The sequence below is a fragment of the Notamacropus eugenii genome, chromosome 5 (genome assembly GCF_028372415.1).
Source record: "Notamacropus eugenii isolate mMacEug1 chromosome 5, mMacEug1.pri_v2, whole genome shotgun sequence".
In the NCBI taxonomy this organism is placed as follows: Eukaryota; Metazoa; Chordata; class Mammalia; order Diprotodontia; family Macropodidae; genus Notamacropus; species Notamacropus eugenii.
Window position 1 is genome coordinate 159864587 of NC_092876.1, and position 27512 is coordinate 159892098.

At 35.4% G+C, this 27512-nt stretch overlaps 1 pseudogene; it reads left to right on the top strand.

The window, feature by feature from the left end:
- The first annotated feature begins 1898 nt into the window (after positions 1-1898).
- The window catches only part of LOC140507723 (myotubularin-related protein 9-like), a 42783-nt pseudogene continuing 17169 nt past the window's right edge, over positions 1899-27512 (top strand).

Below are 27512 nucleotides of genomic sequence, written 5' to 3' on the forward strand. Positions count from 1 at the left end.
TTCTTATGTGCAATATGTGGTGGGGAAAAACTATATGAAATGGATTACATTTTCTTTAAAATATACTTTATTTTATTTATTTATTATTCATTTTAAACTTAAATACTAAAGCAAATATGAAACAAGAAAAAGAAATGTTATGAACTTAAATGTTAAAATTTAAATGCAAAATAAGAAAAGAAAAAAGCATTGCCATGTGCAGAGAAGAACATGAGTATTCAAAATATACAGCAATAAATTTCCATTTCAAGAAAGCTTATATAATTAATACTATACGTTGTGCTCAGAGCTGTCCATCTTTTCTTTTCTTCCTTGTAAATTTTCTTTTGCTCTCTATTATGTACTTTTTACTTGGTTCATTTTTTCCCCCAAGACGGCTAACATCAAGCACAAATACATACCAACATACATACAGGTAGATACATTTATGTGAACACACACAAACATACATGTATACACATATGCACACAAAAGGCATGGACATATATACATATGCATGTATACATGCATGTATAAACATATACATATAATACATATCCTTAGATATCTATAATCATACTTGTATAGACATATATATTCATATGCATCTATGTAGGACCATACTATACTTATTTGTCCTTTGTTTCCCTGAGGGTGGTTAACCTTTTCCTTAGTAAGTCTGAGTCTTTCCATATTTTTCTCAGTGCACCAACTCATCATTTTCCATACCACACAAATATTCCAACATTATACTGTTCAGTTATTTTAAATAGTCTAAAATATTACAGATTAATATGACTGACATATACTGCAGTTTCCTTATTTTTTCTTTTGATTAAATATAGTTTAGTTTAAATTTTTCCTGATACCATGATCACTATCCCCGTTTTTTTCCCCTAATAAATTCTACTCCTGAACTTTATTTTATGTTTGTGTGTTTCTTTACTTTGTATTACTCCTGACTCCTCTACTTTACTCTTATCCACTACCTTGCACTTCTATTTCTTAGCCTACACCCCTCCAAGGTTTTCTCCCTTATCCTTCCATTCCCTTTAATCTAAACATCCATAAATTACATTACTTATCCTATTCTTTAACCCTCACCTCAAAAAAAGACACCCTTTCTTATCTCCCTCACCCTCTTAGATTTTTATTTATTTCTGAACTTAGAAGATCTTTATACCCTTCTAGATAAATATGTATTGTTACCTCTTTAACCCATTTCCCATGAAAGTAGTTTCCTAGAACTCCTCCACCTAATTCCTCTGTGTCCATTCTTCCTTTCACACCTCACTTCTTTAAAATAATTACTTTTTACATGTTGTTAAGTGGTATTACTTTTTAAAATCATATCGTGCCTACGTTTCCAATTTTTTTTTTTGTGAACTACCCAATTGCTAATAGTAATCTAAGACACATGTTTTACATTTCTTCATATAAAAGGTAAACAGTCTTTCATTACTAAATCCTTGTCATTAGGCTTTGATATATACACTAAGCTTCTCTTGCATTTTATATGTCAAATCTTCTATTAAGTTCAGTTTTTTTAAACAAATTCCTGGGAGTCTGACATTTCATTAACCGCTCACTAAAAAAAAAGAAATCAGAATTAGGTTGAGGGCCAAGATGGAGGTGTCAGAGCAACTCCTCACAAAAAATCACAGATAAACTCCTTCAAATACCTTTAAAAAGAGACTCTGATCTGGATTTTGGGGGGGAAGAATCCAATAGAAGACAAAGTATGGCAGAATCACAGCCCAGATCAATGGGAAGGATCCATTACGAGGGCCAGGAGGAGCATACAGCATACAACTCACAGGCTGTACCAACAGGTTCCTGCCCCAGCAGGGGCAAGCAGGAAGCCCCTGGCACTCTGAGGTAGTGGCTGCACTGCATAATCTCAGACATATCAACCCAGGATGGTAGTCCAGTGGAACAGAGTGAGAGTTGTGGAGCTCCAGGTATCTGCATCAGCTGATCCTGAGACTATCAGTCCTCAGATTAAATGTCAGTAAGTCACCTACCTGAACTTCCAAGAGCGAAGATGGCAGAGTGATCAGGAAACACTGCCTCCTTCCCCTTGTTGACCTTGAGAGATCCATAAAATATTTCCCCAACAAAATTCTGGAACAAAGGGATCAACCAAATGATAAAAATCTCTTAGCATGTAAGGGCAGGAAAATTGCTAAATAGAGCCCCTGATGCTGTGGCTGAAGGGGACTAGGGCAGAACCAGAACTGTTCAGAAAGCTCCACTTCAGCAAAGTGGGAGGAAATCCAGAGACCCAGGGCAGCAGAGCATGAATTCGCAAACACCAGGACCCCAGGAGTGCTTCAGGACCCCAGGGGAATCGGAAAAACACTAGGGCAGGCTGAATAACTAACCACTGAGCATGCCTATGCTGTAGCAAAGCAGAGGAGACTTGGTATAACAAAACCACCCCTCCCCCACACCTAACACAGCTAGCTCCAGGGAAACCCAGAAAGACTTCACCTGATCTTTGCTTTCTCACACCACCCACCTCAGCACCAGGGTAAGCTTCAGCATTTTACCTTCTAGCTGAAAGAATCAGAAACCAAAACACAAAAAGCCTCAAGTTCAAGGCACAACAACTCTGGGACAGAGCCTCCAGTGCCACAGAAGCAGAAAACAAATTTAAAAGCCAAAAAAAGGATGATCATCATCCTCATGAAAAAGAAGCAAAGCAGAAAACAAAAGACCATAGAATCCTTCTCTGGCGACAAGGACCAAAGCACAAATACCAAAGAGGTCAGCATTGAGAATGTACTCCCATCTGAAACTTCAGAAAGGAATCTGAACTGGTTCTGAAGCAAAAAAAGCATTCTTGGAAGAGCTGAAGAAGGATTTTGAAAGCCAAATTAGAGAAATAAAAGAAAAACTGGCCTATGATTTAAAAAATATGAACAAAAGAAATCACAAAAGAATTTTAAAAGGAGAATTGGACAAATGGAAAAGGAAGCACAAAAACTAACGAGAGGAAAACACTCCTTAAAAGGAACAATTGGACAGATGGAAAGGGGACGTGAACGTTAACTGAAGAAAATAATTTGCTAAATATTAGAATTGGGAAATTAGAAGCAAATGACTCCATGAGACATCAAGAATCAATCAAACAGAATCTAAAGAAGGAAAGCACAGAAGAAAATGTAAAATATCTAGTTGAAAAAACAACTGACCTGGAAAATAGATACAAGAGGGAAAAATCTAAGAATTATTCATCCACAAGAAAGCCATGATGAAAAAAAGAACCTGGAAAATATCTTCCAAGAAATCATCAAGAAAAACTACCTAGAAGTCCTAGATGCAGAAGGCAAAATAGTCACCAAAAGAATTCACCTCCTGAAAGCGACCCCAAACTAAAAACACCAAGGAATATTGTTGCCAAATTTCAGAAATATCAAGTGAAGGAAAAACTATTGTAGGAAAACAGAATGAAACAATTCAAATACTGAGGAGCTACAGTCAGAATCACACAGGAACTTAAAGTTTCTACATTAAAAGATGGACGGAATTAGAATATTCCTTGGTTGTAGCTCCAGTTCCTTTGCTTACAAAATATCATATTCCAATACCTTCAATCTTTTAATCATTGAATGTGAACCTCCTTGACTGAAATATTATGCTCGACTTTGCTGGGTAATTATTCCTTAGTTATAGTCCCAAGCACATGGACATTCAATCAAATAAAGGATTTTCAGACCTTCCTGATGAAAAGGACAGAACTCAACAGAAAATTTGATCTTCAAATGCAGGTCTCAAGAGAGGCATAAAAGGGTAAACAGGGGGGAAAAACTTGTTACAAAATATGGGCAAACTGTTTACATCCCTCTAAGGGAAGATGATACTTATTAATCTTGAGAATTGTATCTTTATTATGAAATGTCAAAGGGATATTAATAGATAAAAGGAGTATGTGTAAAGTAAATGATGTAACAATAACAAATGTGATTTAAGGGTGCGAAGGGATTTTAATAGGAGATGTGAAAAGGAGGAGGCAGAAAAAATAATAAATCCATCACAAGAAGAGGTACAAAACTAAATTACAGCAGAGGGAAAGAGGGGAGGGAGATGAGTATTGTTTGAGAGGTACTCTCAGCTGTCTGGATTCAACGAGATTACAGCAAACTCAGTTAAGTAGAGAAATATAACTAGCTCTAAAGGCAATAGAGAAGGGGGAAAGAAAAGGGAGGGGAGGCTAAAAGGGAGGGAAGAGTAGTAAGGGAAAAGGGGATTATAACAGAGGAGGGCTGAAAGAAGGGAATGAAGACTGAGGGAGGCAGTGATCAAAATTTAAAACTCTATTGGGGAGCGGAAGGGAGAAAGGAGAACAAAAAGCATAAACAAGGGGAAGGGGATTAAGGGAAAGACAAAAATAGTAATCATAACTGTGAATATGAATGGGATGAACTCTCCCATAACACGGAGACGAATACGAGAATGGATTAAAAACCAAAATCTAATAATACTTTGTTTACACGAAACACATGTGAAAGGGGGAGATACACAAAGGGTAAAGATAAAAGGCTGGGGAAAAATGTATTGTGCTTCAGTTGATGTAAAAAAGCGGGGGAAGCAATTCTAATTTCAGACAAAACAAAAAACAGAAATAGATCTAATCAAAAGAGGTAAGAAAGGAAACTATATCTCAGGTTTTTTTGCTCCCTTTTTAATTTGTCCAATTTTCCTTTTTGATTCTTCTATGATTTCTTTTCTCATATTTTTAAAATCATTGTCCAATTTTTCTTCTATTTCTTTAATTTGGCTGTTAAAATCCTTCTTCTGCTCTTTCAGGAATGCTCTTTGTGCTTCAAACCAGTTCTTATTCCATTCTGAATTTTCAGATGGTAGTACAGCCTCATTGCTGACCACTCTGGTATTCCTGCTTTTGTCCTTGTCCCCATAGAAAGATTGTATGATCTTTTCTTTTCTGCTTTGCTTCTTACTCATGATGATGATGATCACCTTTTTCCTGGCTTTTAAAGTAGATATCTGCATCTAGGGAACAAGGGGTTATGTCCTACTGTTCTTATACCTTGACCTTGAGGCTATGTGTGTTGTGGCATCTGATTCTTTCAGCCAGAAGCTAAAATGCTGCAGCTTACCTGACGCAGAGCTGCCTGGTGTGAGAAAGCAGAGGCCAGGTGAAATCTTTTTGGGTTTCACCAGAGTTGCCCTGGAGCTAGCTGTGTTAAGTGTGGGGAAGGGGTGGTCTGGCTATACCAGGTCTCCTCTGCTGAGTTAAAGCATAGGAAAGCTCAGAATTTGGTGGTCCTGGCTGCCCTAGTGTCTTCCCAATTCCTTTGGGGTGCTGAGGCACACCTGGGGTCCTGGTGTTGGAAGTTGTGGCCTCCACCCCTCTGGGTCTTCAGATCTCCTCCCAGTTTGCTGAGGTGGGGCTCTCTGAGATAGCTCTGGACCTGAACTGGTCCCTTTTAGCACCAGCAAGAGAAGCCCTGCTTAACGATTTTCCTAGCCTCAAGTGCTAAGAGGCTGGTTTACCCTTAGGCTGATCTCACTGTTGCAGGATTTTTCTGGGGAATATTTTTTGGACATTTCAAGGTCAACAAGGGGAGGAGGGAGCATTTGCTGATCACTCCCCATCTTGGCTACCAGGAGTTCAAGTTGGTGACTTACAAACAATTAATCTATGGACTGATAGTCTCAGAAGCAGCTGCTGCAGATACCTGGTGCTCCACTCCTCTCACTCACTCAGTTCTGCAGGACTACTGTCCTAGGCTGATATGCCCAAGATTCTGCAGTGCAGCCACTGTCTCAGACATCCTGGGCCTTTGGGCCGAGCCCTGCCATGCCAGGGATGTCTTGTTACAGCCTGTACTCTGTGCACTGTGTGCTCCTTCAGCACCATCCAATGGGTCCTTCCCATCGACCTTCCAATATGTCCTGGGCTGTGAATCTGCCACAGTCAGTCTCCTATTGGATTCTGGCCCTCCAAAATCCAGTTACATTCTCTTTTTACAGGTATCTGAAGGAGTTGGTCTATGAGGTTAGGTGAGTAGCTGCTCTCACTCTATCTTGGCTCCACCTCTCCAAAATATTTTCTTTTTACTTACAAGAAGACTCCCAACCTTTTGGGTCTTTCATCTTTAAAGGATTAAGGAAAGACATGGGCAGGAATCCTACAGGATGAAAAGGAGTAAATTAGCTGTCATTGACATTAATAAGGAAAGTACTCATATTGGTGAGACCATAGATTCATCAAAATTATTATGCATATATATGTGTGCGTGTGTGTGTGTGTATGTCTGTGTGTGTCTGTGTCTGTGTGTATCTGTGTGTGTGTTTATGCTAGTTTTTGTAGCATATGATTTCCAATTCCTCATTGCATACTTTATTCTTCATTCACCTCCTTTTTTTCTTTTTATATTCACTTCCTTCTTCCCTTTGTGTTTTCATCTTTCCACTCTTTTGACACATTTACTGGATGTATAATTTATCTATAAAAGAATTTCTGGCAGCTCCTTTCATGTCTTTGGCACCTACTTCCCTCTCTCCCATCGCATAGATTATAAGCTAGCATATATGTGTGCAAAATCAGGTAGAGATAAAGAATTCTTGACTCTTTTTTTACTTCCAACTCTAGTCATACTGTAAAGTCACATTAGGAACCATGAATAAGAGAAGGTGATCATGTTTTAGGATTTGAAAAAAATAAATAAAATAAAATGAGCTTGACTAGAAAAATATACTTTCCACCATTAGTGTGTCAGATAAATTGTATGCTTAATTCTCCTGATTTGTCTACAGACTATACTCTGTATCTGTCACTTCACTTCCATTAATGTGGAAAACAAATCCATTAGGCTGCACAGAAACAGATAATTAAGAACCATCAAGGAGATTTCATTTTCTTCCTATCACTAATTTCTATCGGTTCCCTCTTCACTCCCATCAAGTTAATGGTGACAGTACTTAATGCTAATTTTCCTTTGTCTAGTCATATTTTTGAAGACTCTGGCATTAAAGTACTGACTGCTAGACAACTAAGTAAACAGTCAAGGGTAAATTAACAATATTATCACTGATAATCAACATTTAGAATTCAACTTCTTGTCCAGGCATTCAGTTGTGTCTGCCCCTTCATGAACCTGCATTGTTGCCATCTTCTAGAGCTTAGGGATTTATCTTCCAGTATCATACATTTTAATATGGTCCAAGAGGATTTCTTGGTAGACAAACTGAAGGAGTTTGCCATTTCCTTCTCCAATTTATTAACTTTTGTCAGAGCTCTCTACCATAGCCTGTTTTTGGTAAACCTGAATAGTGTATTTCATGGTTTCATTGAGATGTAGATTGCCCTCTTCCCCAAAAAGACAGTAATCCAGGAGAGGCTAGAACTTAACTACAATGGGATAAATTCTCTAACTAGAAGTTAATGCGGCTTATTTCTGCAGGCTTATTAAAATCACTCATCAAAATTAAGAAGGTTAAATAAGAACTTAGAATAAGATCATATATGAAGATATTCTAATTTTTTTAATTTTATGACTACTTTTAAGATAAAGTACTTTTGTTCTGTATATTTGTGACATCAATATTTAGTTATTTTTAAGCAGTCAGTTGGTGAATTGCTTCCATGGTAATTTCGCTAAAAAAAGAGGGGGGAGGGACAAACAAAAACAAAAAATGAAAAAGTCATCCAAACTAAAAATTCCTTTATGTCTTGTACCATTGCAAATTATATTCATTTCCTACCCTACATAGTGATATACTTATAGTTTATTTAAATACTATTTTGAAAAAGAGAACATATGGAAGTAGAGTAAGGATCACTTTGATATTTCACTTGTTGATTTATTATTTACATAGTAAAATGCGTCTAAATGTCATAGTAAAATTTTACTTAAGTAAAAATGTAATGAAAACAACAATCATACTGCATATATTTGGAATCAAAACATTTTACACATCAGGAAAACAAGACCCAATTAGGTTAACATGTTTATGGTCATAAAAGTAGGAATTAATAGAGTTGAAAATTGATGAGGCATTCTGACATTAAATTCAGCACTGTAATGTTATCAGTATCAAAATATCTCTTGCTTTCCTTAATGTTTCCCCAACCCCTAAAGCAATAGCATTGTACAATCTAAAGGCAAATACTGAAAAAAAAAATCTGCCACAAAGTCCATGTGTTAATTCTTCTATAATTTCCCTGGTTAAACCTTCAAGTCCTCATTCTAACCTGATTTACCCTTAATAGCATAGAACACTGATGTCAAAATAAAATAGAAATGAAGCCACTAAACCATATATAACGATGTTTGTGTGTCACATAGTGAATTAGAATACTGTATATTAATATTGCCTGTGTTTTAATGTATCTTATTTATATCATGAAATATTTCTAAATTACATATTAAACTGGTTCTGTATGCTTGAAAACTCTTGCATAAGGAATTATGTGTTGCATGTGAATTCAACAGTCTTGACTCAAACTTTGGTTTTGACTTTTACTAAATATGTTAGCATGGATGAGGCACTTGTCTTCTCTTAGGAGAATATTTCTCATTTCCTAAATAGGGGTAACAATGATCTTAAATAAATTGCAGGGAATTTGTGGGGAAAGCACTTTAAACACATTAACTCATGTTTTGTAGATATTAACCACTGGCACTATTTTAGACCAAAATTCTTAAAATGTGGTTTTATGGTCTCACATACCATAGCAGATTGGAAAAAATGTGTAAGAAGAGTTATAGGTAGCACATTACTAGCAATACATGATAGGTGTAAATGAAAGCAGAGGCAGGAAAATCATTTTCAAAATATCTGGGAATTCAGAAAATCAATATAGTCCATTAAGCACAATCAAACAGTCCTATACCACTCAATAGACAATGACACCATCATTGTATTATGGCACAATGCACTAATTCATAGTCATAATGAAAATCCATCAATTTTTCTACAAAATCCCTCTTCAACCAAAAAGTGGTATTTAATTCTAATGAATTTAAAATACATTTATTAATACTTTCTTATAAATACTTTGTTAAGTACCTATTAGGAGTGGAACCCTATGTTAAGTACTAAGAGAAATTAAATGTTCAGGTAAAACAATTTTCATGTTTTCATGAAGTGTATAATATAGAAAAAAACTATCTGATGAAGTTAATGACAATATTATCTGATAAAATATATTAAATTATATTGTCATATGTGAGCTTTTGTGGCTTATAGATCATTTTGGAACTGATAAGAACAAGTATCTTTGCAGTGGACATTTCCTCTGAGATAACCTTGAAAGAATTCAACAGTTAGAATGAGAAATAAGGATGATATGTCATGCATAACCAGCAATTTTAGTAAAAAGATAGAGGTGGGGAAGAGTGTGGTTATTGTATAGTTAGATTGAAATTTACAGCTTATCAAATGAAGATATATTAAATGAGGCTAGAAAGGTTCCTCCATTGCAAACTGCAGGAATTTTGTGTGGTAGCCAAAGACGTTTGGTATTACTTGTTAAACAAATCACTAAAGACCTTTGTTCTTGGGGATGATATCGTAAGAATGTGCCTATAGAAGATAAGTTTTACATGGTTATGAGACAGGAATTGTAAGATTGAAAACATGGAAGGTAAGAAGAAGCATTTAGGCATTTTGCTTGTACAGACAGGTGAATTTGAGTGCCTGTTTATAGTCTGAATAATAGAAATAGAGTAAAGAAGACAGACAGGTGAGATATCAAGGAACTAGGACTATTGTGTTATTTTTGTTTCCATTTATCTCTCAGGAATAATTCTATTCAATTTTAAAAGCAGGACAAATTTTTGAACCAGTACATTGATACAAAACATTTAGAAAGAATTATTAAATTTTGCCCATTGAGTTCAGAATACCAGAAAAAAGCTTACCACAGACAAAAGTATGGAAAGAAATGGAAAATATAATTGAGTCTCATCACTCATCAGTGAACTTTAAAAAATGATGGTGAACAAGAGACATCATATATTATAATATGCAAGATAATGTGGTCCCTGTTTTTGTAAAGAGAAAAGGAGAAAGTGATTTCTAAGTGTAGACAGAGGTGGGTCCCTTCAATTCTTTGGAATTTTAAAGAACAAAGGGATGAGGTTGCAGCAGGCTACATGAAAATGTGGAGAGGTAGATTCAAACTGGTTGAATGAAAAAAGTAAGATTTCTGGTTATTAATGGATCTATATCAACCTGGAGTATGATACTGAATGAATTATTCAAGAGATCTCCCCTTGCTACTATACTGTTCAGAATGGTTGTTAATGTCTTAAACGAATGTATAGAAAGTATACTTATCAAACTCATAGATGATGTAAATATAGAAGACAGAGTGAACATTTTGGATGACAATCTATGAAAAAGTAGGACTCAATAGCATGGTTTGTTAAGTAAAAACTACTAAGATTCAATATATATGTTTACCCACATAGTTCAAATGGAGAGTTTGCAAATTATTACCTCCCATGGAAGTTGCTTCAGAGTCAACTGTAAATCAGGAGTCCTGGAATGTAGCCCTGAATGGCAATTTCCTCTGAAGTATGCCTTTCTGGGAGAGAAGAGAAAGATACACATTGTTGTCAGATCCAGAAGACCAATGATGCACTAAAGTCAGGACACAAAAGTCCTTGACTTTGTTTTCTCCTAGTTCTGTGAATACTTTTGTATAAGACAAGTCTGTACTGTTCTGGACTCAAATAGACCCTGAGTCATGATAGTAACAATAGGATACACAGGGAATTGAATTTCATTAATTGCCTGTGGATTACCACAAATTCTCCATGAGATTTTGATATATCTTTATAGACTCCTGTGATTCCTTTGTTTTTTTGTTTTTTTTTTTATCTATTTTCTGTCAGGTGTAATAAAGTTTGTCTTATACACAATGACTGAATTTATTACTTTGAGCTCTTAGATGATATCTAGGGACCCCCTTTACCTACATGTATGGGAATCTAGACATGATCTATATTCAGAAATTTCCCTGAGTAAGTCCCTGGTAAGAAGAATAATGAGCACAAGAATGACTATCCTGGCATCAATTTCTAGAATAAAACTCTTACTGTGTAATCTTAGGAATTAGAAGTGGCAAGCTATGAGACAAATGGATATATGATGAATTAAATTATATCTATGCATGTTGTTTTTCTAAATTAGAATAGAAGTTCCTTGAGGGCACAGTTCATATTTTTTTTGGTCATTTTATCCCTAGCAAATTGTATGCTGCCTGGCACGTAGTCAGTCAATTCATAAATACTTCTGAAAGTTGAAGTTGTTGAATTTAATGGACACATACACTAATGCCTAAACTTGTATGAAAAAAAATCTATTATGCAAGTATGGGAGGGGGGAGAAGCATAGACAAATTAATCATTTAACATCTACCTTCCTCAGTTCCCTTATCTGAAAAATGAGGGTACTAGCTCATACATTTCATGGCTATTTTTAAGAGCAAGTGACTTAAGGTATATAAAGGATTTATGTATTTTGTAAAACATTAAGCACAACAGAAATATTTAACAATTGTCATTAACAGTGTATTCATTATCATATAATATGCATATGATCTCATAAACATAAGTGTGTGATCATACAAAAAAGCACATATGCATGCACAAATATATAAATGTGTATATATGGATATGTACACAAATATATGTGTATATGAATTTATATGCATATGTATGTATATATACATGCATATACACATATACATATACATGTGTGTGTGTGTGTGTGTACTTATGAAGGAAACAAACACCAAGGTTTCTGAATAGATGAGATTTTGCTTCATTTCACGATATGTACAAATATGTTGTCACATAAAAGTATCTCTAAGATTATAAAAAAGCACAAGCATTTAAAAACTGTTTAAAATTATTTTCACAATATTGTAGAAAATAAAGGAGCTCAGTCTTCACTGGGAAGAAATGTCATGTTAATATTAAAATCAAAAGATTTTAAAATTCTTCCTACAAGCTCTGTTGAGTATAGTCATTTTTAGTGGGTACATGACATTAATTCTAAAAGTTGACTAATAAACTCTTTTCATAACCAGTGGAATTCTGAGCCTGATACCATTAAAAAGATAGCAAAACTACAAGGAGTTGATTTGAAGCTAGCCTTCACAGAACTGGAAGCAGAAGGCAACAGAAACTGCCTAGCCTTGACAGTCCAAGAATTAATAGACACAATTTAGAAATATTTTATAATTCTGTGCATTCTGTTAATTTTTTTCCCCTTGGTTTCTCCCCCTACTCTTATCATGAGACATTTTTAATCAAGAAATGTCTAGGATTTGCTACAGGACTTTTCCAATTGCTAAGCAAAGTATTTAAGAGCTTAATTGTCTACTGAGTTAACAGTAGTCCTGCTGAATGGTCAGTAGGACTTCATCATGAAGTAATCATAATATCCTTAAGAAGAGCACTTATAATAAGCCCTCTTTAGCACTTTAAAGTATATAACATGATTATCTTATCACAGTGGGTAAAGCCAGGCCCATCATACAGATTAGAGAACTGAGGCCCAGAGAAGTGGAATCATTTGTTCAGGGTCACACTGCTAGTGACAGAGCTGGGATTTTAATGACATCTGATAATTCTAAGACATCTGTGTGTGTATTATATGTATGTATAAATACATGCATACACACATGCCTACATATATACATGCATATATGCATCTATGTGCACATATATATGTATATCTATAGATATCTGTCTATCTATCTGTATTAGAAATCAATAAAACGGCAATATAGTGACTAGAGTCAGGAAGACCTGAGTTTAAATCCAGCCTCAAACTCTTATTAATTGTATGACACTGAGCAAGTCATTTAATCATCTTTACTTCAGTTTCCTCATCTGTAAAATGAGCTAGAGAAAAATATGGCAAATCACTCCAGTATCTTTGCCAAGAAAACCCAGGGGTTCATGAAGAGTCAGATACAATTGAAATGAAAAAACAAAAACAACAACAAAACATTTACTTAACCTACTGAAATTCAAATTGTCATAATCCACAGAGAACCATGTTTTGAGGCGAGAAGAGCGACAATCAAGTTTAGTCTCTAACACATACTAGGCATGTGACCATGAGCAAATCACATAATCTCTCTGGATTCAAGGACATATTTTATTACTAATAATGCTTTGCATTGATATAAGCCAATGATGCCCTACCCAGATGACATCACAGGTCTAGTCAAAACAAAGAAAAAATAATAAAGGAGATGAAATAGAGCAGTTAATACACTATCTTTACAATTCAAATTTGCCTTTTAAAGTATTATCCAGAAAAGTTCTTGGGCCTATTGATGCTATTAGGAAAGTACAGAATCAGACCTCTGAAAACAGAGTGGCTAACCTTCCTAAATTGTAGCCACAGCCTTGAGATGTCTCAGTACTGTATGGATTAGTACTTTTGCTGAGGCCTCCAGGTGTCACTAATTCTAAATCATAATCTTTTAACTTGTGGTCTGGAGGATCCTAGTCCTGATAACAATTAACTGAACAAGGTTAAATTCCTGAGGGATCATCAATTCTTGAGGTGCAGATACATTTGTAACTGAAGCAAGAGAGTGTTTTTTAGCTTTGTTTTTGTGTAGGTGACTCTTTTTCCGAGTTCAGGAAAGGGAAAGTCGTTGGAAATAAAAATGATAGTATGAACATTGTGCGAACTTTATGAACTAGTACGCTGAGTTTCAGCTGCTTTCAGGATAGTTCAGAGAACGCTTAATTCCTATACCTAGCCCTGACTAGTCTTCAAAGTATAAACTTTGATTATATAATACTTTTCAATTAAAGAAATCAAACTGATTTTCGATGGTAAGGTTTTCTTTAGCTGAATTTTGCTGTCACAAGCCTTATATTCTTTTTATTTTCTTTCTTCCAAGTAGATTCTTTTTGATTCTTGAAGAAACTTCTGACCTATACGTAATCGTTAGGCTGATGAACGTTAGATTCGAAGTTGATAGTTAAAAAGATTTAGAGCTGAAAATGACCTTAGTGGACATCTAGTCTGATACTCTCCTTAAAGACGAGGAAAATTGAGGCTCAAAGGTTAAGCGTCTTGCCTAGTCACACAGATTGTGAGAAACAGAGACAGATTTGAACTCTAGCACTTCTTAGCAAGCATCATTTCTATTTTATCTAGAACAGTTAGATCCCATTAAATTATCTTCAAATTCTCATCCTTTCCAGTTCTAAGGGGAAGAGTCAATTGGTATCAAATAAATGAGGTAAGAAAATTAATTCTATCCAATAATAGGAAACCAGTTTAAAAGTGTAATTTTTAGACAAACCAAATTGATGTGAGCAACTTAAGAGAATTTTCCCCAAGCTATTTCCTAATTCACTTAGGAGTTCAACGTCTTTGTGCAAGAAGTCAAAAGAGCAATATTCCATATCTCTGAGATGAAACTGCTTCTGATCTAGCAACACCCTAACCTTCTTCACCACAAACCCCTCCCCCAAAACCAAAATTCCAAGGAAGTGGCTGATCTTAGATTGTTTTGGCTCCTATAGGTTCTTCATTTTTCTCGTTGCTTGCTTTCTTGATTTTTACCTTCTACTATGATCCCACCCACTCTTCTCTTGTTGGACCAGTGTCATACTACGATCTAAGAGCAAAATGCCCCATGTTCCTATTGACCTAAATGACTTGGTTGCTATGTATATTAATTCTTGGAGGGCTAGAGAAGACAGCTGTTAAACCTTACTGTACCCCAAGGAATTTCTTAATCTATCTTTTAAAATATAAATCGTACTTAACCTAATCAGCATCCTTTAATCCATCAAATATTTATTTAAAACATATTACGTACCAAACAGTATAAAACAGTAAATTTCTGCAATGTTTGACCCCCCAATATATCTTCTTCTTTGCTTCCCTTAGGAGACAGATTAAGGCTAACCATTTGAAAGGGGCCTCCCCAGGTTCCCCTCCTCCCAGATTCCTGATATCTTTCCCTCTAACGTTACCTCTCTCTCTCTCTCTCTCTCTCTCTCTCTCTCTCTCTCTCTCTCTCTCTCTCTCTCTCTCTCTCTCTCTCTCTCTCTCTCTCTCTCTCTCTCTCTCTCTCTCTCTCTCTCTCTCCGTCTATCTAAGATTCACGCATTAAATTAAACAGTAATTGGAAGAATAAAATAGATTGTACTGACCTCCATTAATATGGGTTAATAATGCACCATGCTGAGACTTGATAAAGAAGGAAAAAGAAGGTGGGGGAGGAGAAGAGGAAGGATCATTGGGAATTCCAGATCTGCTTCATATTCAGAATCATAAAAGCAGAAGTGATGCATGAGTCATCTAAAATAGCCTTCTTACACATGAGCAACCTGAGGTTCAAAGAAGAGGAGTGATTTTACCAAAGCCACACAGTTAGTAGAAAAGATGGGCCTGTGCTTTATTACACTGGATTATAAATTCAGTGCTATTTCAACAATGGCATAGGGAATAAGAAGAACCTAACAATCATTGAACCTCTCATTATTTTACCTCTATTATTACATCCCAAACAGGAGTGTACCTGTAAATGTTTAACAACTGAATCCTGGTCAAGGGTTGGGAATATGCATATGATACACATCTAATTTTAATGTGTTCCACTAATATTTTCTCCATTAAAAATTCTAGACAACACATAATGCTTTAATTTGTAGTGTTTGCATATTTCAGAGGAGTAAATACTCACACTGGAAATGTTACAATAAGTTCATAGAACAACCTCCTGTACATTTCTTAGTGCAAAGGAACAAAAGCAATGGACTGTGCCTCAAGAAAACCTTATATACAAATAGTAATGCATTTTGCAACTCATCACTTTCCCTTTGCTCTTGCTCTGGAGCCCTCCAAATAGGCACTATGTAATTAACTTACAGTAATCACAGAATGATAGAATTCGAACAATTTAAATCCAGTCCATTGTGGACCTACCTTAGAATCTCCTAAATAACATCCATGAAGAGTGGTCATCTTGCCTTTGTTGAAGACCTCTGGATAGAGAAATCCTCTTGTTGCTAAGATTCTCATTCTAACTTTGAATAATTCTAATTGTGAGGAAATGTTTGCTTACATTGAGCTCAGACCTACTTCCCTGAAACTTCCATTGATTTTTATAATATACTATATGGTCAAATAGATAAATTTTCATTTATTTCTCTTGATGTTCACATATTTGAAAAGTAATATCATCCTTTCTCTTTTCCCCATATACCTTTCTGTCATTCCATGAATTTCTTTTCCTTTTCAGTGTAAACTTTTTTTTCAATCTGTCCTTATGGTGTAAAAATCCTTCATCATTTTGGTGGCTGTCCTGTAAATGTTCTGTTTTTCATTGCAGTTTATGAAAAGGGATACCCAGAACTGAATAGAACATTCCAAATGTGTGTCAAGTATTAAATTCAATTAAATTTGATATGTATTTATTATCTTTTACAAAGCATTAGTCTGTAGTATTACAAAAGTGAAGAAACAGTCTCGGGGGATGAGGAATTAATAATCCTGTAAAAGTGGAAATGAATCAGTAAGCCAGTCAGTCACCAAAAATATTTCAATGATACATACCTAGAATGAGTGAAGCATTGTACTAAACTTTGGGGACACAAATATGGTTATATGCAAAAAAAAATATGGTTCTTGATCTCAAGAAACTCACTTTCCAATGGGAAAGATAACAGGCAATCAATTATGGAGAAACAAGACATGCCCATGGTAAATGGAAAGTAATTTCAGATGAAAGAGTCTTGGATAGTGAATTGGATGGGGAGGGAAGATTAGGAAATATCTCTTGAAGAAGATGCAATTTAAAATGAATCTTGAAGAAATTTAAGGAAGCCTGGAGGCAAAGGTGAATAAAGAAATCATTTCGGGTAGCAGGACAGTGAACAAAAAAAGCACAAATTTGTTAAAAGAGACACTATAAGGGAGAAACAGTACAAATACCAGTGTTGTATGATTGGTAAATATCTGGAAGCAAGGAAAAGTAAGTAGATTGGGAAGGTAGAAAGGGGGAGGCTTATTAGGTGCTTTAAAACCAAAAAGTACAGCTTATTTTATACTCGATCCTAGGGATCATAGGGAGACTTTAGAGTTTAGTGGTGAGCGGGTGTGTATGTATGTGTGTGTGTGTGTGTGTGTGTGTGTGTGTGTGTGTGTATGATTTAGCAGAAGAAGGGCAAAGCCCTTTGTTTTAAGGACTTCAGAGAGGTCAAGAAGGATGAGAACTAAAAAGGATGAATTAAACATGTATATACAGTATATACATGAAAACACATATTTCTTTCATTATATATATATACATATATATAGTGTATATTTGCATATATGTATGTGTGTGTATATAAGTATATATACACACACACACATATATATACACACACATGCATACACATTTGAGGAACACTTTCTCCCTTCTCTTCCTTCTTCCTTTCCTTCCACCTTCCACCTTCCCTCATTCCTTTCCTCACCCCTCTTCCTTCTTTCCTTCCTTCCTTCTTTCCTTCCTTCCTTCCTTTATTCTATCATAGACAGGAAAATTTGGCACCTCCTTGGGCTTAGTCATGAGGAATCAAATATGACTTGTAGGTATGGAACTATATTAATATATTTATGAAACCTCTCTATATCATAGGCTGAGTTAAAACACAAAATTTAATTTGCAAAATTCAACTAGGATTAAGATTCTTATCGGAACTATTCAGTGCCTACCTACTTTGAACTCAAATGTCAATCATTCAAAATCTCTTTCTTCCTAGTTCAAGTGCTTTAGCTTCAAACTTGTTGCTATATGTAACTATCCTTAAAACTAAGAGAATTAATTGCTTTCTTCCTAAGCTTTTGGAGGACCCTCTTAGATGAGCAAAAAGGTGAGTAAGATTTTTTATTTAGAAAATAGAGGGTGGCAGCATTGTTTCTGCTAGTACTCATAATAAAATATACTGTGCTTTCTTATGATTCACACATCTGTACAGAATGATTTGTGAAACAAATACTTCATAAAATAGTCTATATTCTTTAAAGGGCTAACATGAGCACATTAACTAGTTATGCTATTTTTCTTAGGGGTGTAATATCATTTACATATTTACAAATAATAATAATATTTAATAATAAGAATATTCTAATCATAACTAATGAATACTCTTCATTTCCTGGTTAGCTAGCTACTCATTAATATGTAAATTTTGCAGATATATAATCATCATTTAAATTATGAAGTATCATGATGGATAAAGAATTGGAAAATGCAATTAATTTTGAAAATTTGAGATTATATGATCTCCAGAAGGTAAATTTCTACTTATTCTAAAATATGGACTATAGCTTCCACTCAGTGGTAAACTCATGTTGATATTCAAATTTTCAAAACTTCCATTACTGACCACAGCAGTGTGCAGAGCACAGACCAGAACTGAGCAGCAGGGGCAGGACCCAGAACAGGATTCAGGGTGCTACCACAGCAATTTCCAGATTCTTCAACCCACAAATGCCACAGACAGCATCAAAGGTCAGTGGGAGGGCTCTTTCACCCAGGAGAGGGAAATGCAGCCTGGGCGTCCTGCAGGAGGCACTGCAGCAGCAGCCGCCATTTTCAGAGACCTCCATATAGAGCTCTGGGGGGAATTGAAGAGCTGATGAAACCTCATCCCTGAGTGGCAGCACTGGGAGATTTCCTCCTAAAACCCCTGGTGGAATTGAGCCACTGATCTCATTCTCAATCATGAACTCCACTCAGGGGTGAGAAGGAGCATAGGCAGTGGAGCTACTGGCACTTGTGGTGAGGGAATTCAATTGCACATTCTGGGCAGAAAAGTTGTTGGTTGCTCCCAGACCAGTGTGCAGGTCAGGAGGGGAGTAAACACCTCTCCCTTGATTGCGTCACCTTGGAGGAACTGAGAACGTACAGGGCCCTACAATACACCTTTCTCTTGACAAAGGTCTCAAATGTCAATTAACTGGCTGGGAAAATGCCTTAAAAAAGGGAGAAAAAAATAAGACTATAGAAGGTTACTTTCTTGCTGAACAGATGTTTTCTTCAATCCTTTCAGATGAGAAAGAACAAAGCATAACATCAGAGGAAGTCAAGACATCTGCATCCAAAACCTCCAAAATAAATATGCAATTGACTGAGTCCATGGAAGAGCTCAAAAAGGATTTTGAAAATCAAGTAAGAGAAGCAGGGGAAAAATTGGAAAGAGAAATGAGAGCAATGGAAGAAAATTATGAAAAGCAAGTCAACAGATTGTTAAAGGAGACCCAAAAAATACTGAAGAAAATAATACATTTAGAAATAGGTGAACGCAATTGACAAAAGAGCTCCACAAAGTCAATGAGGAGAAGAATGCTTTAAAAAGCAGAATTATCCAAATGGAAAAGGAGGTTCAAAAGCTCACTAAATAAAATAGTTCTTTAAAAATTAGAATGGAACAGATGAAAGCTAATAACTTTATGAGAAACCAAGAAATTACAAAATCAAACCAAAAGAATGAAAAAATAGAAGATAATGTGAAATATCTCATTGGAAAAACAACTGCCCTGGAAAATAAATACAGGAGAGACAATTTAAAAATTATGGGACTGTCTGAAAGCCACGATCAAAAAGAGAGCCTAGACATCATCTTTCATGAAATTATAAAAGAAAACTGATCTGATATTCTAGAAACAGAAGGAAAAATAAATATTGAAAGAATCCACCAATCACCTTCTGAAAGAGATCCAAAAATAGAAACTCTTAGGAATACTGTAGTCAAATTCCAGTGTTCCCTGGTCAAGGAGAAAATATTGCAAGTAGCCAGAAAGAAATAGTTTGAGTTTTGTGGAAATACAGTCAGGATAACACAGGATCTGGCAACTTCTATATTAAGGGATCAAAGGGCTTCGAATATGATATTCCAAAAGTCAAAGGAACTGGGATTAAAACCAAAAGTCATCTACACAGCAAAACTGAGTGTAATACTTCCAGGGGAAAAGGTGGTCATTCAATGCAATAGAGAACTTTCTAGCATTCTTGATTGAAAGACCAGAACTGAATAGAAAATTTGAATTTCAAACACAAAAATAAGAGAACCATGAAAAGATAAACAGGAAAGAGAAAACATAAAGGACTTTCTAAAGTCGAACTGTTCACATTCCTGCATGGAAAGATAATATTTGTAACTCTTGTAACTCTCAATTACTTTTCTCAGTACTTGGGTAGCTGGAGGGATTACAAATACACACACACACACATACACATACACATTATCTATCTATCTATCTATCTATCTATCTATCTATCTATCTATCTATCTATCTGTCTGTCTATCTATCTATCTATCTATCACACATACGTACACACACATATACAGAGAACATAGGGTGAGTTGAATAAGAAGGGATGATAACTAAAAAAATATAAATTGATGTGTGAGAGAGGAATGTGATGGGAGGAGAGAGGGAAAAATGGAACATGGTAAATTTTCACCCATCAAGGACACAAGAAAACTTCTTCAGTGGAGGAGAAAAGGGAGGATGAGAGAGGGAAAAAGGGAAGCTTGCTCTTGTCACATTTGGCTTGAGGGAATGTCGTGTTTATCCAGTTTGGTACGAAAGTATATCTTGTACTACAGAAGGGTATGGGAGAAGAGGACAAGTGGGGTGTGGGAGATGTGGGCAAATGGAAGAAGGAAGTAATCAGAAATAAACACTTTTGGGGGAGGAACAAGGTCAAAAGAGAGAATGGAATAAATGGGGGGCAGAACTGGATGGAAGAAAATATGGTTAGTCTTACAGAACATGACTATCGTGCAAGTCTTCTGCCAAACCATACATTTACAGCCTATATTGAATTTCCTGCATTCTCAGTGGAGATGGATGGGGAGGAAGGAAGGGAGAGAAGTTGGAATTCAAAATATTTCGAATGCATGTTGAAAGATGCTTTTGCATACAACTGAGAAATAAGAAATACAGGCAATAGGGTATAGTAACCTATCCTGCCCTACAAGAAAAGAAAGAAGAATGGGATAAGGAAGGGAGGAGCATGAAAGAAGGAAGGGAATATTGACGGGTGGGGTGATCAGAATGCAAGGAGTTGTGTGGTGCAGGGAGGGGAGAGATGGGGAGAAATTTTGGAGAAATTTTGGAACTCAAAATTTTGTGGAAATAAATGCTGAAAATTAAAAATAAATAAGCATTAAAAAATTTCTATGATTCATTCATACTTCTGATGTAATTTCTAGTCACGTTTCAAGCCTACTCAAGTCTTACCTCTTACTCAGGTATTACCTTAGGAAGGGTCTCCAAATAATGAATACTGAGTTAAAATTATAAGAATCACTAAGTATCTACATCTTATGTCTACAGGTGCTTTTTCCTCATCCATTGATGTGATATGTTTCATTGGAGGGTAGTGAATTTCCTTTCCATTCTAAATATCAAGAATTCTATGACTCTGGGACACAATGATGCCTCTTTTCTCTAAATACAATAGAATTTAAATTCTGTATCCCTAAATTAGAATTTCAATACATAATATCATTGGGTATAGACTTCCAGAATCCTAAACTTAGAACTGAACGGTACATTAGAAGTCAACTACACTAATCCCTTCATTTTACAGGTGAATAGATCAAGGCTCAGAAAAGGGAAATAATTTGCTCATTGTCAGAAATTAATACATGCAGCTAGGTGATGTAGTAGATAGTATGCCTGGCCTGGAGTCAGTAAGATCAGAGTTCAAGTCTGGCCTTCAACATTTACTTTCTCTGTGAGCCTGTGTAAGTTACTTACTTCTCTTTGCTTCAGTTTTCTCATCTGTAAAATGAACTATAGAAGAAAATAACAAGCCACTTTAGTATCTCTGACACAAAATGTCCAGATGGAGTTACAGAGGGTTGAACAGAACTTAAAACAACTCAACAACAGCAATAACAAATTAATGACAGAACCAAGATTTGTATAAAGTACCTCTTATTGCAAATCAAATATTATTTTCATTTTACTACACTCCCTTCTGTGAATTCAGAACATGTCGTTTTACCAGGGTCAAAACTTGGGCCCTGAGAGATGAGGTGATGTGAGTCAGGTTTCAGAGGGGCAGGTTTGTGATATGAATCCAGTTACTCTTCTTGAAACAGAGTTTATAATTAAAGTATAACAATGGAGGAATATAGAATTTATATTCCCTTTAAAGCAGTGACAACAAGACCACCACCATCCATAGGCCTGATAAAAAAAGGAACTAGTTAAATTTATTCTCAAACATGATATACACGTCTACAGAAAATCATGATTGGAGGCACAAACAAGAACAATTGAGTGCTTAGAAAAAAATAAGTACTTGTGATACTGGAAAGTAAAAGACTGCCAGACAAATATAGACTATATATAGTTATTTTCTAATATTAATCAACAATTTTAATAAGAAGATGACTCCTTGGGACATGATGATGACCTTAGGTTTTTAACATCTATATAATCTATATAAGTGAACAGAACAGTCTACAGGCGTCAATTTGTTGGGATATCCTTGATAGAAACTAGGATGGGATTTCTAGGACCAGACTAAATCTGAAGGTTCGTTACTTGTAGTCAGACAAGTTGATAATAAATTCTTTGACCATGGCATCTCAGCATACACAGAAAAAAGATGAAATGGTCCCCTAGTCTAAAATAGAAAGTTTCAGAAATCTCAGAATTTTTAGTGTATCTATAATTATTTAGTTGTTAGTTAGTGACTGTGCAATTGAGTACTACCAAAACCTGTTCTCTGCACCCCACCAAACACTCCATGATGGACAGGGAAAGTAAAATGGAGAAAAGGGAAGGGGAACAGGGATTTGCAGGAGAAAGGAGGCCTTTAAAGTTTGTTGCCTTAAAATAGACACATAAATATAAGACTCAAGAACATACATCCAAGTTTTCTCTACTCAATCATTTTTTTCTATCACAGCCTTTTTTTTTTTCATTCAGATACGTATAAGAGAGTTCCCATTGAGGAAACTCCCTATATCAAGGCAGATCTACAATATCCTACATCTTATATTCATAGGGATTTGAATTAGAGTTCTGAAAGGGTAAGTGATTTGTTGAATGTCAAAAAGCTAGTATGTGTCAGAGACAGAATTTGAAATGAGAATTTTTTTACTCCAAGGCCTGTTCTCTATAGACTTTGTCAAACTGAATAGACACTAAAGTATAAAGTAGCAACACACACACACATGCACACATATATGTATATGTATGTATGTATATGTATATATATACATATATATGTATCTATTCCCTGCCTCTATGAATTGTGTATCTTTTGATTGAATATTAGGAACAATATTTTCATTGACTGTCCTACCCTTTTCTCGAAATATGTTGGGGAGAGATTTTGTCTCTTGTAATGATAATAAATTCCCTCTGTTTTCTAGGCCTAAGCAATTTCCTTGAACAAGTGTAATTAATTTGTAAGAAGACCCCAGCCAACTGTAAAGATTGCGATATGAAACTGTGAATAGGAAACTGGTTAAAAAACAAGACTAGCCATAAAAATGATAACAATAGCAACAAAAGTAATTGAAACCTATCATGTAAATAAATTACTCTCATCTTATTAGGGGAGCTATAATTAATGTTGTGTCAAGCACTTTCAATATAAGATCCATTTTTCAGGCTTTTTTTCCCTAAGTTGAACATGAGCAAATTAATTCTGTCATGAATAGTCTGATATATTTCTTATGGGGGGATGAAATTGATTTTTTTTTAGATATTCACAAATTGGAATTGTCCTATAAAAATGAACACAACTTTTTAAGTTAGTCGTAACAAGGAAGTTTGTTTCTTATTAATTTGCATTAACTTCTTATAGATTTTGGAGATCCAGATGATTTCAATTAAATGAAATCAAACCTAAATGCATATTGATTTAAAGTTGGGCATTTGACATTACAATTCATTATTCAAATTTTAATAAAATTTATTTTTATAGACTGTTAGATCTGCAAAAGGACTTATAGATTTCCATGTACTATCCTAAGACCTTTCTTTGAGGAAAAAAAGTGAGAACAAGGGAAGCTACGAGTTACAAATAATAAATTATTAAGTTCTTAGGTCTAAGAGATGGAAGGGATGTTAACAATCATCTAGTCCAATATTATTTTTATTAAAAATATGCAGACAAAGAAAAAAATTAATGACTTACTGAAGTCACACAACTATTAAGTAAAACTGTTGTTATTTGTATCCAGGACCTTTGACAACAAACTCAACTGTTGTTATTAGTTTTGCCCTCTGTACTTGAGTTTGACTTAAACTTGAATCTCCTAACTTTCGGCCTACTGATATTTCAATCCTACAAAGCAAAATACATGGATGGTACATTATTTTCTCCTCCTTTCTTGTAGTTGTGAAGACCCAAAACATAATAAAAAGTCTTCAGAGAAGATTAAAGAATCACCCTCTGTAAACATTTTCTAGAAAAAGGCTTATAACCCGACATTTCTTTTTTATTTCTTGCTTGATTCACTTATTCTGTAAAGTTAGTCATTTACTTGTTGATGGTGCATGTGAAATACATGTGTGGTTTTTGTTGTTGCTGTTGCTGCTATAGGTGTTTTGAAGTTTGTAGCATAATATTGGTTATGGTTTCAAACACTGGCAATTCCTCTATTTTCTCTGTCTGTATGATAACAAAACATCCAAAATTAAAAAAAAATACACAAAATAAATTTTAAATAATTTGTCTTCAGAATATATAGTGGTATGATTTAACAAATTAATTATTCTATTGATGCTTAGCTTTTGCATAGATACAATATTAGTGTCTTTGTCAGAAGTATCCTACAGTTGGAAGGAAGCAGAGTTTCTAGAAAGGCATTATGTATTAATTCTTAAATACATTAACTCATTCCTTGTCTTTTATCTACCAAACTTCTAAGTTAAGCACAAAAAGAACCATATGTAAGTACTGTGTGTAAACATGTCAGAGATTGAGAAAGCAGAGGGATCAATATAATATCAGGATATCTCCATTAGATTCAAATTTGCAAGAATATTTTATGCTCAAAATCCTGCCATGAGTACCTACTGCTTCATGTTCATCTTCCATTGACTTTTCTCAAAAGGACTACACTATTTAGTACATCTCTATATTTAGAGCTTTAACTTTTTTAATGCATATAATCCATGGTCCATGTCTAAAGAATTGTTGACTGAACCCCAAGAATATGCTTCAGTTTCCTTCCTCTGTGCTTTTGATTTGAGTTGTTCCCTGCATCTGAAATGTATTCCACCTTACCCTTCAAGCCGCCCATGATATTTTTGCACATTTTAAAACCCAATTCAGATATAAATCTTTTGGTTAATGATGACTGACTTTTAATGTCCCATACTCTATGTACACATCATATGTGCACTTATTAAATATATTTTAGTACTATATGCATTCTATGTTTATCAACTTCATTAGTTTATTAACATCAAAAGGCAGTGATTATGTCAACTAAATTTTGCATCTGATCCAAACTACCATGTATATACAAGGTGGTTAATAAATGGTTCTTGGCGCCTAATTCTTATTTTGTTATTATTAACAAGGTTGTTCCTTCATTCACGTCTGACTCTTTGTGACCCCGTGGATTTGAGCTTACCTGGCCATTGTATCCTTCATTGTATCTCAATGTCTATCCAAGTTCCTGTTCGTTGCTCCCATGACACCATCCATCCATTTCATCTTCTTTCATATATTTCTTTTACCTTTAACCTCTCCCAGAATTAGGGTTTCTAAAAAGAGTTTTGTTTTCTCATGTGGGCATAGTATTTAAGCTTCAACTTCAGTTGTTTTTGTTGTTGCTGTTGCTAATTCTTGTTTTTCAAAACAACTCAAAGAGTATTAATTTCATCACAGGCTGATGTCTTGACTTGCCTGTGAATTTGATATAATTGAGGAAGACTTGCACAAAGTTGTCAATCTCACTCTCTTTTCCAGAGCCTTTGAAATCCAGTGGCAAGGATAAGATTGTAGAATAAGCAATAAATCACTCTAGCTCTCCCATATTCACCTCCGTACAATCATAAAATAGCACCTCAACAAATCATAGAAGAGCAGAGTAAGTGGAAAGATGGAGTAGAACTTTCTTTTAGACTGGGAAACTTGAAGGATGGTCAAGAAAGATTCATTTCACTTAGGTAAAATGCATTCCAAGGCAAGAAGCATCCCAGAAAGCCATTAGGAAGTCCCAATTCAGTAAACCAGAAAGAGATCCCGAGTCCCAGTAGTGTAGTAGGTGAACCCAATACCAGGACCCCCATGTGCCTCAGCATAGCCAGGGAAACCGGTAGACTCCAACTCAGATCTGTCAGATGATTCAGGGCATCCCAGGGCAAACAGGCATTCTCCAGGGACCAGACCGCCAAGTGCTGCTGTTTATCCCCGGAGAAATGCAGAAAAACCCTACTGGGACTCAGTGCATGACAGATACAACCACTAGGATCTCGTCTCAGCACCATGTAAGCTGCCAGACCCCTACAGCCTCTAGCAACACTACTGATCCCCACCATACCCCCTTAGCGCAGCAAAAGATATGAGTCTAATATGAACCCCAGGGTAACATCAGGGCAGCACCAGGTAAACAGCTAGGTTTGTGCACTGGCACAAGAAGCCTGATAAAGAGTTCCTTCCACCCCGGGAGCAGAGATCAAGTTTAAAAGAAATAAAAATGACCCCTCCCCCCCAAAAAAAGATGAGGGAAAAAAAAACGAAACCAAAAAAAGAATCTGAGCATAGAAAGTCATTATTGTGACAGGGAAGACCAAGACATGAACTAGGAAGAGAACAACAAAGTCAAAACACTTATGGACAAAATTGCAAAAAAAAAAATTAAAATGGGAAGTGGTCTCAACCCCAGAAAGAACTCATGGAAGAGCTCAAAAATGAGTTTAAAAATCATATGAGAGGTAGGAAAAAATTAGGAAAAGATATGAGAATGATGGAAGAGAATCAAGAAAAGAGTCAATAACTTCAAAATACGTTTAGAAAGCAGAACTAGTGAAATGGAAAAGCCGATACAAACATCCACATAAGAAAACAACTCTTTAAAAAACATAATTGATCAAGTGGAAAAGAAAGTACAAACGCTAATTGAGGAAAACAAAACCTTAAAAGTTAGAAATAGGCAAGTAGAAACTCATGATTGTATGACACATCAGCAATAAATCAAATAAATTCAAACAAATGGAAGAAAATGGAAAATATCTCATGGTAAAAACAACTCACTTCGAAAATAGATCCAGGAGAAATGATATCAGAATCATTGGACTACCTGCAAATTATAATCACAAGGAGGCTCTCTGTACAACAAGAAATTTTCAAAGACAGTTGCCCTGATGTCCTGGAAATAGGGAGCAAAATAGACATGGAGGGGGTTGACCAATCAACTCAGGAAAAAGATCTCAAAATAAAAAATCCCATGGAAGATTATAACCAAATTTCAGACCTATCAAGGCAAACAAAAATACTTCAAGTGACCAGAAAGAAACAATTAAAATAA